The sequence below is a fragment of the Mus musculus genome, chromosome 3 (genome assembly GCF_000001635.26).
Source record: "Mus musculus strain C57BL/6J chromosome 3, GRCm38.p6 C57BL/6J".
NCBI classification, from domain to species: domain Eukaryota; kingdom Metazoa; phylum Chordata; class Mammalia; order Rodentia; family Muridae; genus Mus; species Mus musculus.
In genome coordinates, this window is record NC_000069.6 from 144170241 (window position 1) to 144186640 (window position 16400).

A 16400-nucleotide genomic window follows, 5' to 3' on the forward strand; every position below is an offset into this window, starting at 1 on the left:
AAGCCACACCCACTCTGACAATGTCCTAATACTTTCAAATATTGCCATACCCTATGAGCCTATGGGGGCCATTTTCATTCAGACTATCACATTCCACTCCCTGAGTCCAACAGGCTTGTAGCCATATCTTAATGCGAAATCCAAATTCTCCATCTCTATGACTCATGTCAAAGTGCTCTTCAGCTCTCCAGCTCCTTTCAGCCACAACACACTTCATGCTCTTGGTCTGGTTCCACTCCCTGTTAGCAGCCTTCCTTGACAGGTGGCCCATGACCCTGACATTCCCAACATCTTAGGGTCTCCAAAGGAATCCAGGCTTCACCTTCACAGCTCCATGCAGGGACACTTCTGACACATGCCTGGTCTCAGTGGCTTTCCTTAGTCACAGAGGAAGATTCTGTAACCCTTTTCTTCTATCCTTGACTCTAAACCTAGACTCATGTGGCTGAAGCTGCAAAGTTCTGCTTCTTGCTGGGGCTAGAACATGACCCCCTCGTTCAAATATATTTTCACCAACTTCCTGTTTTCAGTGGTTTCCTTCCTGCTTAAGCCTCGCTGTCCTGGGACTCTCTCTGTAGACCATACTGGCCTTGAACTCAGAGACCCACCTGCCTCTGCCTCTGCCTCTGCCTCTGCCTCTGCCTCTGCCTCTGCCTCTGCCTCTGCCTCTGCCTCTGCCTCTGCCTCTGCCTCTGCCTCTGCCTCTGCCTCTGCCTCTGCCTCTGCCTCTGAGTGCTGGGACTAAAGGTGTGCACCACTGCACCTGGCCCCAAATTTTCTTTAATTATTTTTCACAGGTTGGAAGCTTAGCTAGGTGAGGTCTCACCCTGAGGTCACCGCTTGCTTTATCCATTTAGCATCAGGTTTTCCCTTAAACTTTTTATCTCCCTAAGCATTGACTTGACTCCCTCAAACTCCCTGGTTTCCTTTTTCTCCTCAAACTGTACAATTTTATTTTTTTTCCTTGCTCTGCTTTCTCCCTTTCATTATAGATCTGTGTAAGTGTGGCTGGTCTCCAATACCCAGGCAGCGCAGTCAATACTGTGCTGTCTAGAAATCTCCTCTGCCAATGCTGTTAATCCATAACTCTTCAGTTTAGCCTCAGGCAGACATTCTGGATAAGGGAAGGAAACAGGCATTCTTCATCAAAATATTACAAGAATGGACTCTGGGACACATAATAATACTCATCCTCTCTGAAAGCTCTTGACCTGGGTCTCCGCCGTTCAAACCACACTCAGCATCACTGTCTTCCATGTTCCTAGTATGGTACATTTAGTGTCACATGAAGTATTCAACTGCTTTCCTAATCCAAAGTTCCATTATTCCTCCAAACAAAAGCATGGTCAGGCCTATCCTAGCAATACCCCAGTCCCTGGTTCCAGCTTCTCTCTTAGGGTTCCTATGGCTGTGAAGAGACACAATGACCACTGCAACTGAAAAAAGTAAAACATTTCATTGGGACTGGCTTACAGGTTCAGAGACTTAGTCTATTATCATCACTGCAAAAAGCATGGCAGCACACAGGCAGACATAGTGCTGGAAAAGGAGCCAAGAGTTCTACATCTGGATCTGCTGGCAGCAAGAAGAGACAATGAGCCACTGGGCGGGGCTTGAGAATCTGAAACCTCAAAGCACATCCCAACCCTGACCTCCCAGTGACACATTTCCTCCAACAAGACCATACCTACTCCAACAAGGCCACACCCTTAATCCTTTTGAAGCAATGTCACTTCCTATGAGTCCTTGGGGGCCATTCTCATTCAAACACCCTGAGGAGCAGACTGTCCCTTGCTGTTTTGCTTTGTATGTGAGATGACTGTTACAAGCTCCTGTGTTTGAGCACTTGGCCCTCAGCTAGGGGTGCTATTTTAGATTATGTAAACTTTAGGAAACGGGGCTCAGCTGAAACAACTGGGTCACAGGGAGAGATTAAGATTTTACTATCCTGCCCCCATTTCCTTCTGCTTCCTGTTCTCCTGAGACCTTCACGATGCAGTGCAGGCCCAGAGAGATCAAAATACTTAGCCCAGCTTTCGCCACCAGCCTTAACAGGCCAGGGTGTAACTCTACTCAGCCTAGTTTCTGGTTCTGCCGCTTGTTGCTCTTCATGCTCACCTAACAGAAGTGCAAGCAAGAGTGGTGAACAACCTATCTGTTTGGCTTCAGAATCTTCTGGAAACACTTGCCTAAATAGCTATGATTCTTCTATGTCATGCTGTTGATGGTATTGCTTTATAGCAGATCACACCCAATACTCAGAGGCGTGGGAAACATCAATATTCTACTACATCGCACAGTTCTAGTGGACTCGACTCTAAGAACAGTTTCACCAAGTCAGGGTGTCTCTGGTAGGTGACAGTGGCTAGACTAGCCAGTCACAACTGTTTCTTCATGTAGCCTTATTTCCTTCTCCTCAAAGGACATTGCCACATTGTCTAAGGTTGGCCAGGTTGCATGGTAAGACTCAAGGGTTCAAGAGCAAGTAGGTTGGAAGTTACATCACTCTCATGACCTTCCAAGGTCATTCAACTGTGTGTCTGCATGCAGCTTATTCATAATGAATGAGCACCCAGTGTAGGTTGAAACACACACACACCTTTATCAATAGGAACTAGTAGGGTTCTAGAGGGCATGTTTGTGCAAGATTCTGCAACAGCCACCTTTGGAAAATATACCCTGCCCCATTACAGAATGGAGGGGAACTTGAAATAACTGGAACTATCATCCCAACATTAAAAGAAAATAAATGCACCAAAAATTTCCATCTGATGCCAGAGACCACCCGCCCCCAAAAAGTCAGCATTCAGCAAGCTGCAGGGCCACTGGTTTTGTGTTCCCATAAAAATGACCCAAATATTTGTCCGTGTTTATTGCAAATTTGAGAGCCTCTGCCCCTGTGTGAGGCAACGTATGCATCCATTATGACTGTAACTATGGGTATAGATGATTATATAAAAATATGCAAAACGAGATTCCCGGGTCAGGCCTTTATGGGCTCCTATTCAACGTGGGATGCATTTTTACAGGCCGGTTGTAAACCCCTGGAAACAGGTTTATAACAGGCTCGCTGACACAGTGTTATCTATGGCGGCAAGAACGGAGGCTGGGTAATAGGCCTGTTCCTCTGTGGCTAATGCTAGCTTGAAGTATCTCTAAATCTCAGCCTTCCTTGCAGCAGGTACTTCAGTGAAATGTAACTACCACAATGCATCCTTCCCATGCAATTCGCCTGGAGCGTGGAGCAGAGGCACTGCAGCTCTCCCTAGCAGGGGTGCACAGGAAGCCGTCCTTAGTGATACTGTGGATAGATGAGGAAGAGTGTGGGCAAGAAATGGACATCTTCCTCTAGGTCAGGATCCAATAGTCCTGACAGCTTGGGTGAACTGAGTCACAGAGAGGACCGAAGGGATCTATCTGGTGACTCCTCTTGTTTCTAAACTCAGAAGCTCAGAGGAGTCACATGACTTGTCCTGGGTCACACAGATGGCTTAAGGACAACCAGACTGTAAAACTCTTGAGGTGTTCACACTGCTATAACCAAACTTTAATATGATTCTCCCTCTTCCCGCCCCACCACCACCACCCCCCAACAGTGGACCAGATGAAAATGGACTTGCCCACAACTGGGTAGCAGTGGGCTTTCTGGATAATATTAACTGCAACCCAGTTTTTTGTTTTTTTTTTAACTGTCTGTGAGACCAACTTGTTTAAACAGGAGAGGAAGCCCATGGCACAAAGGGATCTTTACGTTCCTCTGGTAGATTAGGAGAGGCTCCCAGTTAAAGAGTGTTCATTACTATTGTAAATTCTTGCCCCGGGGCTTGTACCCTTGCAGTAGATTACATGAGGTCTGTGTTCATGGACAACGTTTGGCGTCTGATTGAAGGTCCAGTGCAGCTAATTAATTTCATTAGGAAGTGAAGTCATCTTCTAGCAGGAATTAATATTTGGAGCTTCGTGTTGCTAATTCATTTCCAGATTTAATTAGCTCAGAGAAGAAATGTTGCTTGGGCAAGAGGACTTTTTAATTATCAGCTTGGATAAATTTGAAAATGTTGATGCCTAGGGGTTGAGTTAATTAAAACCTGCATTATTTTAACTTTAATTAGCTCCCATCTTTGTTTTGCTCCACCATATGGCCATGTCCTGTAGTCAAATTTAGTTAATTAAGCTAATTAAGCTAATCATTTTAATTACTCAAGACAATATGATTGGATAGAGGATGACTACAACTTTACAGCCAAGCACTTCTTTTTCATTAAGTTGAAGGGACAGAGTTATTTCTGATAGCGGCTGGCAAGCAGAGCTACGGAGTTCAGGGATGTGACAGCCTCAGAGATATTAAGGCTGAAGTCTAATTGCATTCCTTGATAAAAACAAAATGTCACTAACACAACTCTTTAAAAGCGGAGAATAATTTAGTGCTACATCTATTAGCATTCTGGACCGGCTGACTTGGTCAGGGTGTGCTGGCTTGCTCTTTTTACCCTAATAAGATAATGAAGTAGACTTACTGAGCTGTGGAATTTACTAATGGAGATTTAGGTATTAGATGGTGAAATCTTCATCTTCTCAGATCCGGGTGCCCAGTCGTACCTGCTAGACTTATAGCTCTGTCACCGTTCGTGGCACAGGCCTGTATTTTTAGGGGGTTCATAACTCTGTTGGAAAACATTTGCTCCAGGCTGAAAGTTGGTCTAAGAGGGCCCATGTTAGGGATACTTATTTATAGATTGTGGAATTTTGGAAGGGAAGGAAGGAACGGTCAGGGTGGTTTTTATGCTGCTGCACTGGAGACCGAGTTTACTGCATTCGTAGTGTGCCTTCTCCTGGTCCCATCTCTATGCAACACTAATAAAGCCCAGCTCAATAAAGGAAATGTCTTTTATTTTCTTTCTTTGTGTGCGTGAACACACGGATGCACATGCATGAGCGAGTCAGAGACCGATGCCAAGTGTGATTCTCTGTCACTTCTCCTCCTTACTCTTTGAGGCAGTGTCTCTCAATGAACTTGGGATTTACCTATTCTGCTAAACTGGCTGGCCACTGAGCCCAGGGGACCCTCCTCCTCCTATAGTCTCCTCCCAGTATTGGGGTTACAGACCAGAGGAATGGTATAGCCAGCTTTCCACATGGATGCTGGGGATGGAACTCAGGTCCCCATACTGAACGGCAAGTCCTTCGGCATCCAGGCCATCTCTCCAGCTCTGGGAAAACTCTTTCCGATTTCTTCCTCCTTCTGCTTCCCAGTCACCACCTTGGCACCCCAATCCTTAGGACCTGATGACCACGGTGGCCTTTTCCAGATCCTCCCCACAACAAAGAAAATAAGAAAGACAGTATCCTCTGCTTGACAAAAACCAAAAGAGCTTTTCTCAAAGACTTCATCCAACCTGCCTGGCTCTCCAGACACACAGAAAGCGATTCTTTGCACAGTTCGGGAGGAAAGATTTAAAATAACCCCTAGAGTAGTATTTGGAGAAAATAATATGAATTGTAAAAGTAGTTCAAATATATGTTTGGGGAGGCTCTGGCCGCCTCGAGTATGTGCTTCCTAGAAAGCTGGTTTTTGACCTGTAACATGGGTATGCTTCCTATGATGAGAGTGTGGGTCCCAGGATGGGGAGATTCTCATGTTCTTAGGAATGAAGGATGGTTCACCAGGGGTCACTGAGGCAAAAATCATTTTAAGGAACTAGCTGTTATCCAGAGAAGATGAAGACAGCTGAAGGCGGGCTGTGAGTCCCCCTTCACATTGGCTAGAAAACTGCGGCTAGCTGCGCTTCAGAGTCCAGTAGACCTAGAATCCTGCAGGTGATAGGCCATTCATTCATTCCTTCATTCATTTACTTGTTTGTTCAGTCATTCAACGAAAATTCTCTAGTGCCAGGCAGTCTTCTAGGCATCCTCAGGGATGGGGAAACGAATGGGGACAAGATTTCGAGTCCCAGAACTAATATTCTGTTTGGACAATGGAGGTTTTCATAGAGGAGTCTAGAATGTTATTGGGAAATCCAGGGAGGCTCTTTAGAGGAGGCAGCATCATGTGCAGATACAGAGATTTCAAACCAAACCTGTGTTGATGTGTTAATGAGCATTACCCCAGAATCTAGGTTTCTGTCTTTCTTTTTATTTCATCTCTTTCTTTTCTATTTGTGCCATTCACATATGCCTTGGAGTCTGTGTGGAGGTCAGAGGACAACCTCAGGTGTTAGCCCACACCTCCTACCCCACTCAAGACAGGCTATCTCATTGTTCACTGCTGCAAATGCTGGGCTAAGTGGCTCCCAGGTTCTGGCAATTCTCCTGCCTCTGTCTCCCATTTCTCTGTCTCACACATTTGCATGCTACTGTATATGGCTTTTATCTGAGCTCTGGGGCTCCAAACTCAGTTTGTCAGGCATGCTCAACAACCGTTTTGCCTGCTGAGCCATCTCCCCAGCCCCTGGAATCTGTTTCTTTTCTACAGTCTCCCTCTTGAGTTGGAGTAAGGCTCAAAGAACCGTTTTATAGACACCCACGATCTTCATCTTGTTTCCATACAAAGGCCATGGAAAAACTCAAAAGAGATTATACTTATTCAACACTACATGGAGTAAAGTGGGTCAAATGCAATTAAAAGACACTGTGGCCAAAGATTTGTCTCACAGAAAATGAAGGAAAAAATAGCTCCTGACCTAGTGAAGTTCCTTTGATAAACTAGGCTGACTAATAACCGGGGACATTTCTAGAAAATGTAAAGAAAAATTATGTTACTCAATCCAGAGCTTGGGTTGCATTATTTTAACAGTGCTAATGAGCTTTGCTAAATCTCTAAATTGTGATGTAAGAAGGAGAAAGAGGAGAAGGGGGAAGAAGAAGGAAAAGAGAGAAGAAAGTAAGGAAGAAGAAAAAAGAGAAGGATGAGGGTGAAGAAAGGAGGAGGAGGAAAGGGAAGAGGAAGAGGAAAAGGAAAGAGTAGGAAAAGAGGAGGAAGAAGAAGAAAAGAAGAAAAGAAAAGGGAGGAGGAGGAACAGGAGGAGGAAGGGAAAGATGAAGAAGAAAGAAGAAGAAGAAGAAGAAGAAGAAGAAGAAGAAGAAGAAGAAGAAGAAGAAGAAGAAGAAGAAGAAGAAGAAGAAGAAAGAAGAAGAGGAGGAGGAGGAGGAGGAGGAGGAGGAGGAGGAAGAAGAAGAAGAAGAAGAAGAAGAAGAAGAAGAAGAAGAAGAAGAAGAAGAAGAAAGAGACAACCAAAATTGACAAGATAAAGCACTGAATCGTCAGCCATTTCCCCCAGTTTATTGCACATAAAAGCAGTAGAGACTCATGGAGGTACCCTTCACCATCATCATGATACCACTTTGGTTCACACATGGGCTTGGAGCAAGGCAAACCCATCAGTGAAATCCTGAGCTCAGTCACTGTTAACTACTTGATTATCAGATAAGTCCTTCCTCCAACAGCCATGCAGTACAAAATACATGTTTGATCCTTTTAAAGAAAAGGACCGAGAAGACACAAGTGTTTCTCCTGTGTAATGTGAAATAGTTAAAGCAATGTTTCCTCCTGGCAACCAAGCATTCCCAGTATTCAGAGTCTGCATGGTTTTAAGTGCACAGTACCAACACAGTTACTTCGTGGTAGACTAGCTGGCCTGAGGAGGCTGTGCTTAAGCTCTGAGCCCAATATGCTCTTCTGCAGGACACGGTGGTGACCTTGATAAGGCTCTGGCCTCAGAGCTGTCTCTGCCCACACATTCTAGTTGTGTGACCTTGACCTAGTTGCTTAACCTCGATAAGGTTAATGCTAATCCCTCTACTTCCAGCTTTCCCCACTGCTAACGTGGAAATGGTAAGATCTTCCAAGCTGCCTGCTGGGATAACATACACAAATGATGCCAGGTCCACAATTCAATCCTTTTCTGAACTACCTTCTATCAACTGTTTGGTCTGAGTTTACTGAATCACAAATTTAGCCTAACATCTGCCTAACAGACGCATCATTTACCTTGAATTTTTAAAAATTGCATAATACATTTTAAACCCTAAATAAATCACTGGACTGGTACCCATCATGCTGGATCACACATCACCTCTCGTCACGATGCATCCACACATTGGGGCAGACATGCCATCAGTATGGCTAAACCATTTTCAAAGTGAACACGAGGCCTTATAACTACATCTTAAATCGGAGAATTTATCATCTAATGTCTATATTCAGAATCCAACGAGTATTATCCTCAGACTAGAAAGCCCTGTTTCCTTTAATGAGTTACATGTAATGCACTGGCAAATACAGCTGTTATTGGTAAATTCCTATTTAACAGATGGGCAAAATAAGGCACTGAGATGAAATGATTAGCCCATGGCTAATATTTGATTAGAAAGACAAATTTAATCAGAGCTGCCATTTGACTTCCCTTCAGGACCAGAATTAGATTCCAAGTGTTTCCTGCCTTGGTTCGGGGCCCGTTGCACACAGCAGTTCAATGTGTGCTTTATTACATGCTCTTGGACAAAGGATGGAAGAGGGGAACCTTTCTCCAGAGGAAGCAGAGCATCCCCGCAATCACATTCGCCATGAATCTTCACGACATGTCACACAGTGACTACTGCTCCTTCTCTGGCTGGAAAGATGGGAAAGAGACAGAGTCTACTGTACTAATATACAATACCCACACTAGCAAAGAGAACCCAAAGGGTAAAAGTCCTGAATTAGTCTTAGGATGGGGCCTGGTCATATACCTTGGGAAACAGAAGGTTCTTCAGTCTTTATGAATGCAAGGACAGAAAGGTGGTTTTTCTGGAGAGGTAAGAGGCACAGAAGACAGTGAGTAAGTTAGTAGTGTTTCAAAAATTCCCCAAGTCTTACCAGGCTCAATCAACCAACTGCCTGACCACATTTTGTTTTGAAATATGATGTCACAAACGTGTCCAGAGATGGAAAAAATACACAGTAATGAGTTCATTAGCTTGCCATCTGCATGTAAAACAAGGGGATTCCAGAGACAGAGTCGTTTGAATTTGCTATTGGAAATCAAACTCCACGCCAGAAAAAAAGAAAGAAGGAAAGGGAAGAGGGAGGGAGGGAGGGAGGGAGGGAGGGAGGGAGGGAGGGAGGGAGGGAGGGAGGGAAGGAGGGAGGGAGGGAGAGAAGGGAAGGAGGGAGAGAAAGAAAATAGAGGTCACAACTTAAAGAAAAAAATTATATACTGCTAGACCTCGATTAGCCAGCCAGTCTATCTTACAGGGCCTTTTGGAGCTTCAAAGCCAGCCAGAGTCTTTCTCCTTCTTAAAAGCAGCAATAGTAATAATAAGCTAAACATGTTTCATTATTTAAGAGGCTAAAACACAATTGCCTACAGCAGGAAGTGGCTGGAAGTTTGTCAGTTACATCTATTCCCATGAAGGAAGGTCTAGCTAAAGACTTGTGACTCAGAAATCCATTCAGGACCACCTGCCCTTTAAGATTCAAACCTCCAAATTCAACCGCACCTCCCCTGCCTACACTTCTGTCTTGGAGAGTGTCACTTTAAATGTACAAAAAAAGAGACGTTTCACTGCAACAGTATGTCCAGATACCTTCCAAACCACGGGAGTCCGCTTTCTGATTCAGTTTCCATCTCGTTTCTGCTTTCCCCAGGCACACCTGAGACATGTCACCACTTTCAAAGACCACCAGCACTACCATTATCTGAGACCTAAGGTCACAGCCATGCCCAGGCTTTCTGTACCAAGAGCACAGATCGAGTGCTACCGTCCAGGCCAACAGTGCCCATCCACAGGATGGAGCGTCTGCTTGACAACAAGGAGTAAGATAAAGCCATTGAAATGAGGCCTGTGATCAGGCACCAGTGAGAAACATGTCTGCTCATCTCTGATCTGCCCTGGACCCTAGACCCTCAACCCTACGCCAAGAGCCTGGCAGGTTCTTCATCTGTCTCCCTTCTCCCCTTATTTCTGTGATAGATTTTCTTCGTATAAAGCTAAAGGGGGGAGAAGGAAGTGGAAGAAGAAGGAGGAAGAGGAGAGAAAAAAAGAAGGAGGAGAAAGAGGAGGAGGAAGAGGAAAAGGAGAACAAGGAAGAGGGAGGGAGGGAGGGAGGGAGGGAGGGAGGGAGGGAGAAAGGGAGGGAGGGAGGGAGGGAGGGAGGGAGGGAGGGAAGAAGGAATTGAAATTTCCCATGGAGAACCAGTGGATATGGGGGAAAGGGAAGAGGGGGAGAAGTGGAGGGAAGGGAGGCCACAATTGGGATATATTATGAGAGAATATGAGAGAAGTATACATTTTAAAAAATAACAAAAAAAAAGAGAGAAAGAAAGAAAAAGAAAAAAAGACATTTATCCATAACTGAGATTTTGAAAAGAATAGATTCTAAATTCTTTAAGTATCTAACTCTGCACACTCCTGTCCCCAAGAAAGCCAGTAAGTACTGCTTAGCAGCTGCTTACGTAGGCTGTGAAGCTGTGTTACAGAAGGTGTCTTCCCCAAACGGTTTCAACTGTTGAAGGACCACAACCAGCAGCAACTTGGGAATAACATGGTTTGCCTCAGACTACAGTCAGTCCATCATGAGAGGGAGAAAAAGCAGGAACAACGTTGGTTACTGGCCTGCTCCTCCTGCTCCTTCTACTAACACCATCTAGAACTTCCTAACCCAGGAGTGGCACTTCCCACAGTGGGCTGACCCTCCCCATCAGGAAACTCCTCACAGACTTGCCTACAGGCAATCTGATGGAGGTATTTTCTCTGATGAGATTTCTGCTTCCTGACTAACTCTAGCTGTGTCAAGCTAAAACAAAACAAAACCGCAAACAAACAAACAAACAAACAAACAAAACTAACCAGGAAAGAAGGTATTTATAGAAAAACCGAGGCCATGCTATAGAGAACAGTATCAGGAATTAGTTATGAGCAGGAGAGAGAGGTTGTCTATCAGCTGCAAATTCTGCCTTCCAGACTTCCTATAACAGACTTACACAGTGGGGCGGCGGAGATGGCTTAGTTGGTAAGAGCACCTGCTGCTCTTGCAGGGGACCCTGGTTCAGTTCTCAGCAACCACATGAAGTCTCACAACTTCCTGTAGCTCCGGGTCTAGCTAATCTGCTGCTCTCTTCTGACCTCTGCAAGCACCAGACACCCACATGGTACTCATAGAAATGTGAGGACACTCACACGTACACATTAAATAAAAGTAACGTAACAACTGTCTTGCTATTTACTACTGATAGTCCACATTCTAAGTACATTCACTCATGCGTGTTTGCTGGAACTTTCCAACTTAAGGAGGCTATGTCTATAGCCATCTGTATCCACGGAGAAGGGCGATTTAATCTCCGGGGTGAAATAAATGCTATTGTCTAACTTTCATCTCATGTTGTACATAATAGAATAAAAGATTAAATAGATAGCTTGCAAAGGGTCACTGGGTTGTGAAACAGTACAAAAAGAAAGAAAAGAAAATTATGGGTGTTGGGGTCTGGGGCTTTGGCAGCAAACCCGTCATAGCCCCAGATATATATAATCTAGAATCTTATATATTCTAATATATTATGTATATGAAAGTAAGAGAAATATTTTTGGCCTACCACAACATAAAAGAATGTTTTATTAAAACGGACTGCCTTTCTCCTTAACTATTCTGCTCTTTGTAATGAAAGCAACTTGGATCTAATGGTGCGTTACAGTGATTTATTTACAAATCTTGATATCTTTTTGGACTCTAGTAATTAATGGGAGAATAGGAAGAACAGCCAACAAATTTTTTTAAAATCAGCTTAGAATTCTGTTTGGATGTAATTAAAAGTATAATCTGTTCCATTTGAATACTTCAGTGCTCCTCTATCCTAAAACAACGAACACAAATATTGGTTTTTTTCATCATATGTATGCTTTTCACATATGCTAAGACAAGTAAATTTTTTCCATAAGATTGTCTGTGTGTATATGTCTTTTATATAAATATACAATGACTTTTAAATTTATTTATTTACTTAGAAACAGAATTTCATGTAGTCAAAACTGGTCTTGCTCTCCTGATCCTCCTGCCTCCGACTCCAGAGTGCTAGGATTACCGGTATCTGCTACACACCTGGCTTTGCAATGCCTTACAACAATTCAACTTTGAACTAGAGAGATGGCTCAGCCCATGAACTGGTTTGGAAGAGAAATTGACTCCCATATTTGAACATTTGGTCCCCAGTTGGTGGCGCTATTTGGGAAGGTTAGGAAACCGTTAGGAGGTGGGGCTTTGCTGGAGGTCACCGGAGTTGGTCATTTTAGAGTTTGAGCTTCACCCTGTTTCCTGTTCTCTTGCTTTCTGTTACCCATGTGTGGGTGAAAATATTATCAAGCTGGCTTCTGCGTTTGCCACTGGGCTATGCCAGCCCTACTGTGATGGGCAGGAACAATAAACTAAAATAAACTCTTTCATCTTTAAGTTGTGCAACCATGAAGACCAGAGTTGGGATGCCAGCACTCAAGTAAACCGCCAAGGGTGGTGATGCCTGCTTGCAATCTCTCAGCTCCAGGAGGCAAAGCAGAAAGACCTTGGGCTTGCTGTCCATCTACTCTAGCCAAAGACTCATTGGAAGTGCTGTCTCAAAAATACACTGAAGGAGCCCAGGTGTGATGGCAGACACCTTTAATCCTTTAAGCATTTAGGAGGTAGAAGCAGGTGGGTCTCTGGGTTTGAGACCAGTCTGCCCTGCTTGGTACCAAGCCATCCCGGGCTACAGTGAGAACCTGTCTCAAATAACTAAACAATAAGGCAGAGAATCTATTGAGACACCAAAATAGTGACTTTTGGCCTCTACTTACCTGGGTGAGGGAGGATACATGTGAGCTCATGTGTATACACACACACACACACACACACACACACACACACACACACACACACACACACACTAGATAACTGACTGATCTTTTACATGGCTTGAGCTACATAGTTCAGTTGAAGATTTTTAAGACATCATCTATTAGTTTGTATGTAATATATTTATCTGTCTTGCTGTCTAAACTAATGTGATTCCTAAAGCCTTGTTCTTTTTCTCAGCAACAATTTGTGGTCAGAGCCATTATGGATTTATACTTAATCATTCATGATAAGGTGGTTGAGATTTCTTAATACTCAAAAAGATATTTATTTTAGAGCAAAGCTAAAATATGCAGGCAATCTAAACCAGTTAATATTTCAAGTTGGTGAAAGATAAAACACGATATTTTAATATTTTAAGGGAAAAAGAAACTAGTTATAGGCCATGGGATAAAGTGTATTGCTGTTAGAAACTGACAACCTGTGTCCAGAGTTTAGACAGAAAATGGGACATCACAGTGCTGGAGACAGGAGTGGAAAGAGTGCACGTATCCATCCTGTACATAACTTTTATGTATTTTTAAAAAGATGTATTTATTTATATTTATATGCATACACTGTAGCTGTCTTCAGACACATCAGAAGAATGCATCGGACCCCATTACAGATGGTTGTGAGCCACCATGTGGTCGCTGGGAATTGAACTCAGGACCTCTGGAAGAGCAGTCAGTGCTCTTAACTGCTGAGCCATCTCTCCAGCCCACTTTTAAACTGTGTGTGCGCGCACATGTGTGTGTGTCTGTGTGTCTTTGTGTGTGTGTGTCTGTCTGTCTGTCTTTCTGCCTGTCTATCGGTGTTTATATGACATGTGGTGTGTCTGAGTGTTTATGTTCCTGTATATGCATATGCCACGTGCATTGGGTTTCCAGCAGAGGCCGGAAGACAGAGGGGGAGCTGGAGTTGCAAAGGATTGTGGGCTGCCCAGCGTGGATTTGGGGAACAGAACTCAGGTTCTCTGAAAGAGCAGGAAGTGCTCTTAATCACTGAACTATCTCTCTAGCACCTGATCCTCCACTTAACATAAAGTGTGACAGTCTGTTCATTATGGAGTTGTAATATTAATTTCATATCTAAGAAGTACTATAAAAAAAAAAACACTGATTACTGAGGACATTGTACACACTCTGACATCTTAGCCTTCCAGGGAGTACTCCCTTACTTTGCATGCTTATTTAGTGACCTCTTGGAACCTTAAATTACTCATCTATAAAACTGAGTTAATGCAAGGCAGGCACGGTACATGGTACCACACACCTGTGATCCCAGCATGTCAGAGGCCAAGGTGGGAGAAGCCACATGAGTTTGGGGTCAGCCTGGGCTAAAGAGCAAAAACCTTATCTTACCCAGCCTACAAAACAACCAAGCCTACCTATCACATAAAACTGATAGTGAATAAGAGGACTGACTGCCCTTTAAGGCCGGTGAGACCACATGCATACTTGTTTACTGTGAATGTTAGAACGCACTTACTGCGCTCTATGCAGCATCAAGAGAGAATTCTTACAGGAAGTATCATAGTGAGACATGCAAGGTTTATGGCAACTGTTAGTTTGACGAAAGAAATTGAATCAGAAGCCTTAAAGGAATGTTCAAGTTTGACAATACCCATCGCCAGCAAAGTTCTAAAGAAAAGGGCAAACCACTCAGACGATCAATTTTCCTTTCCAGCTTCCATAATTAATCTTCATTTGGAAATTCAGTTGGTCCTGAGATTCTTTTGCTATCTAAAACAGACAATTCATACAAAGTGAACAATTAATTTAGGAAGAACGTCTTTAGTGTTTTCTCAAAGAAGAAGAAAAAAAAGAGAGAGAGCTCACACAACACAGGGGAAATTATATATGGAGGGAAATGATTTTTTTTTTTTTGAAAGTTGAAGTCATAAACTTTTCTTCCAGGTAGAGAGATCTTTCTGGACTGAAGGAAGGTGAGACACCTGCTTGGATTAGCTAATGATTGTCCTTAACCTGGTTAAAATTCAGCACTAACTCCACCTTTAAACACAACCCCTGCAATATGCCCTCTCTAAGGCTCTCACATCAATGCCCCGCATCTTCCCTGAAACCTTTCTGTACTTGGCAAGCCCCAACTTTACAGTTCAGCAAGAAAATCTCTGGACCCTCTCTGCTAAGGCAGGATAGTTTGTGCCGCTGTTGCCACTAAGACCCCCGTGGGTTTCGGAGGAGAGGCTGGGAACTTTGTTGGTTTCTCAATTCTGGCTGAGCCATTAAACAACTTTCCAGGGTCATTCAAAGAACGTATAACAGAATCAATCGATTTTCATCCTTCGCTTTATTATTGTGGTTTAGGAGAGCGAACGGCACTGTTTACACAGCTGTAACATGTCAGGACCTGTAGTATGTTATTGGCTTGAGACCTCTGAGTTGCAGTCCATTCTCAGCAGAATCAATCTGAACTTGAAACCACCCCCTCTAGGATGCATGCACACATCTACACATCTATTCGCATAAGCAGGCCCTGTACAACTGATCACCGTATTCACTTGAGGCGAGTTACAGATTCACCTTCCAAAACTTGGCCCTGACTTGTTGCTCTCTGCATGCCTAAGATGGGAGCAGAGGTCTATGAACGTCAGTTAACTGGGTGGCCAGCATCTTAGGTGAAGGTGTTGTACTTCCCCCGCTAGTCAGATCCCAGCCTCTGCAAGTGGGAGTTGCCTGCTGTTTAACAAGTCTTCAGAACACTGCCAATCTAAAATGGCTGCTTGGTAATACTTTAATTGCAGTTTCGTGGAAACAAATTGCTTTTTAACTGCAGTAAGCATTCCTGTGACTTGGCTGGACTGACAATAGGTGAGTCTCAGTAACAAAACCAAGGTGAACATTAACTTGTAAATGATCTGTGCTGGCGAGAGCCTCCCAAAGAGTGGGTAAGGCAGTGAGCCCCGAGGATGGGAAGAGCCCCCACCCCCAGGAAAAGCCTCTTTGGGCAACCACTTCTAAATTCAGGGCAATTATTTAAGCTATATAGAGAGTCTTCACTCTGCCCTTGATAGATAGCTCTTGGATTCACTGTTTGTTCCATAATTTATTGACCCTAAGAAATATTTCATGTAACCAGTACTGTGCATTAGAATCTTACTATATTGACATTTAAAAGCATTTAATTTAAGAGCTTCATTTTAGATGATTAGTTGTTTCAAATATCAGTGTGAATAAGGGCAACAGAAAGAATTTAAATATAGTTAATATTAAGAGGCTGGCAATTTCAGGGCTTCATTTCCATGTGACAGTCTCCTCGCTTTGTGGTTTATAAGATACAACAGTCCGTGTTAAACTCTTCCTAATAAATCAGGAAGAGCTGGCAATAGTTTCTTCTGGGGGGTGATTTGGTTCAGTTCGGAATGTCTTCATGTTCCCAGGCTTTGCAGGATGTGTGAGTCTAGGCAGACGGATAGGTTAAAAAAAAAAAAAAAAAAAAAAAAAACAACAAACAAAACCCAACATTAAACCCCTTTAGAGGACAATCTTCTCACAAAATTGTTTCATTAGCAAGAGTGACAATTTGCATGATTGAGACA

General features: G+C 43.5%; 1 long non-coding RNA gene across 1 annotated transcript in view; it reads left to right on the top strand.

The window, feature by feature from the left end:
* Nucleotides 1-9930, top strand: part of Gm34162 — a 30395-nt gene extending 20465 nt beyond the window's left edge. Inside the window, exon 3 of the long non-coding RNA XR_376161.2 lies at nt 9626-9930. This is a non-coding gene — a long non-coding RNA (predicted gene, 34162). The remainder of the gene's footprint in view (nt 1-9625) is intronic.
* The last annotated feature ends 6470 nt before the right edge of the window (nt 9931-16400 follow it).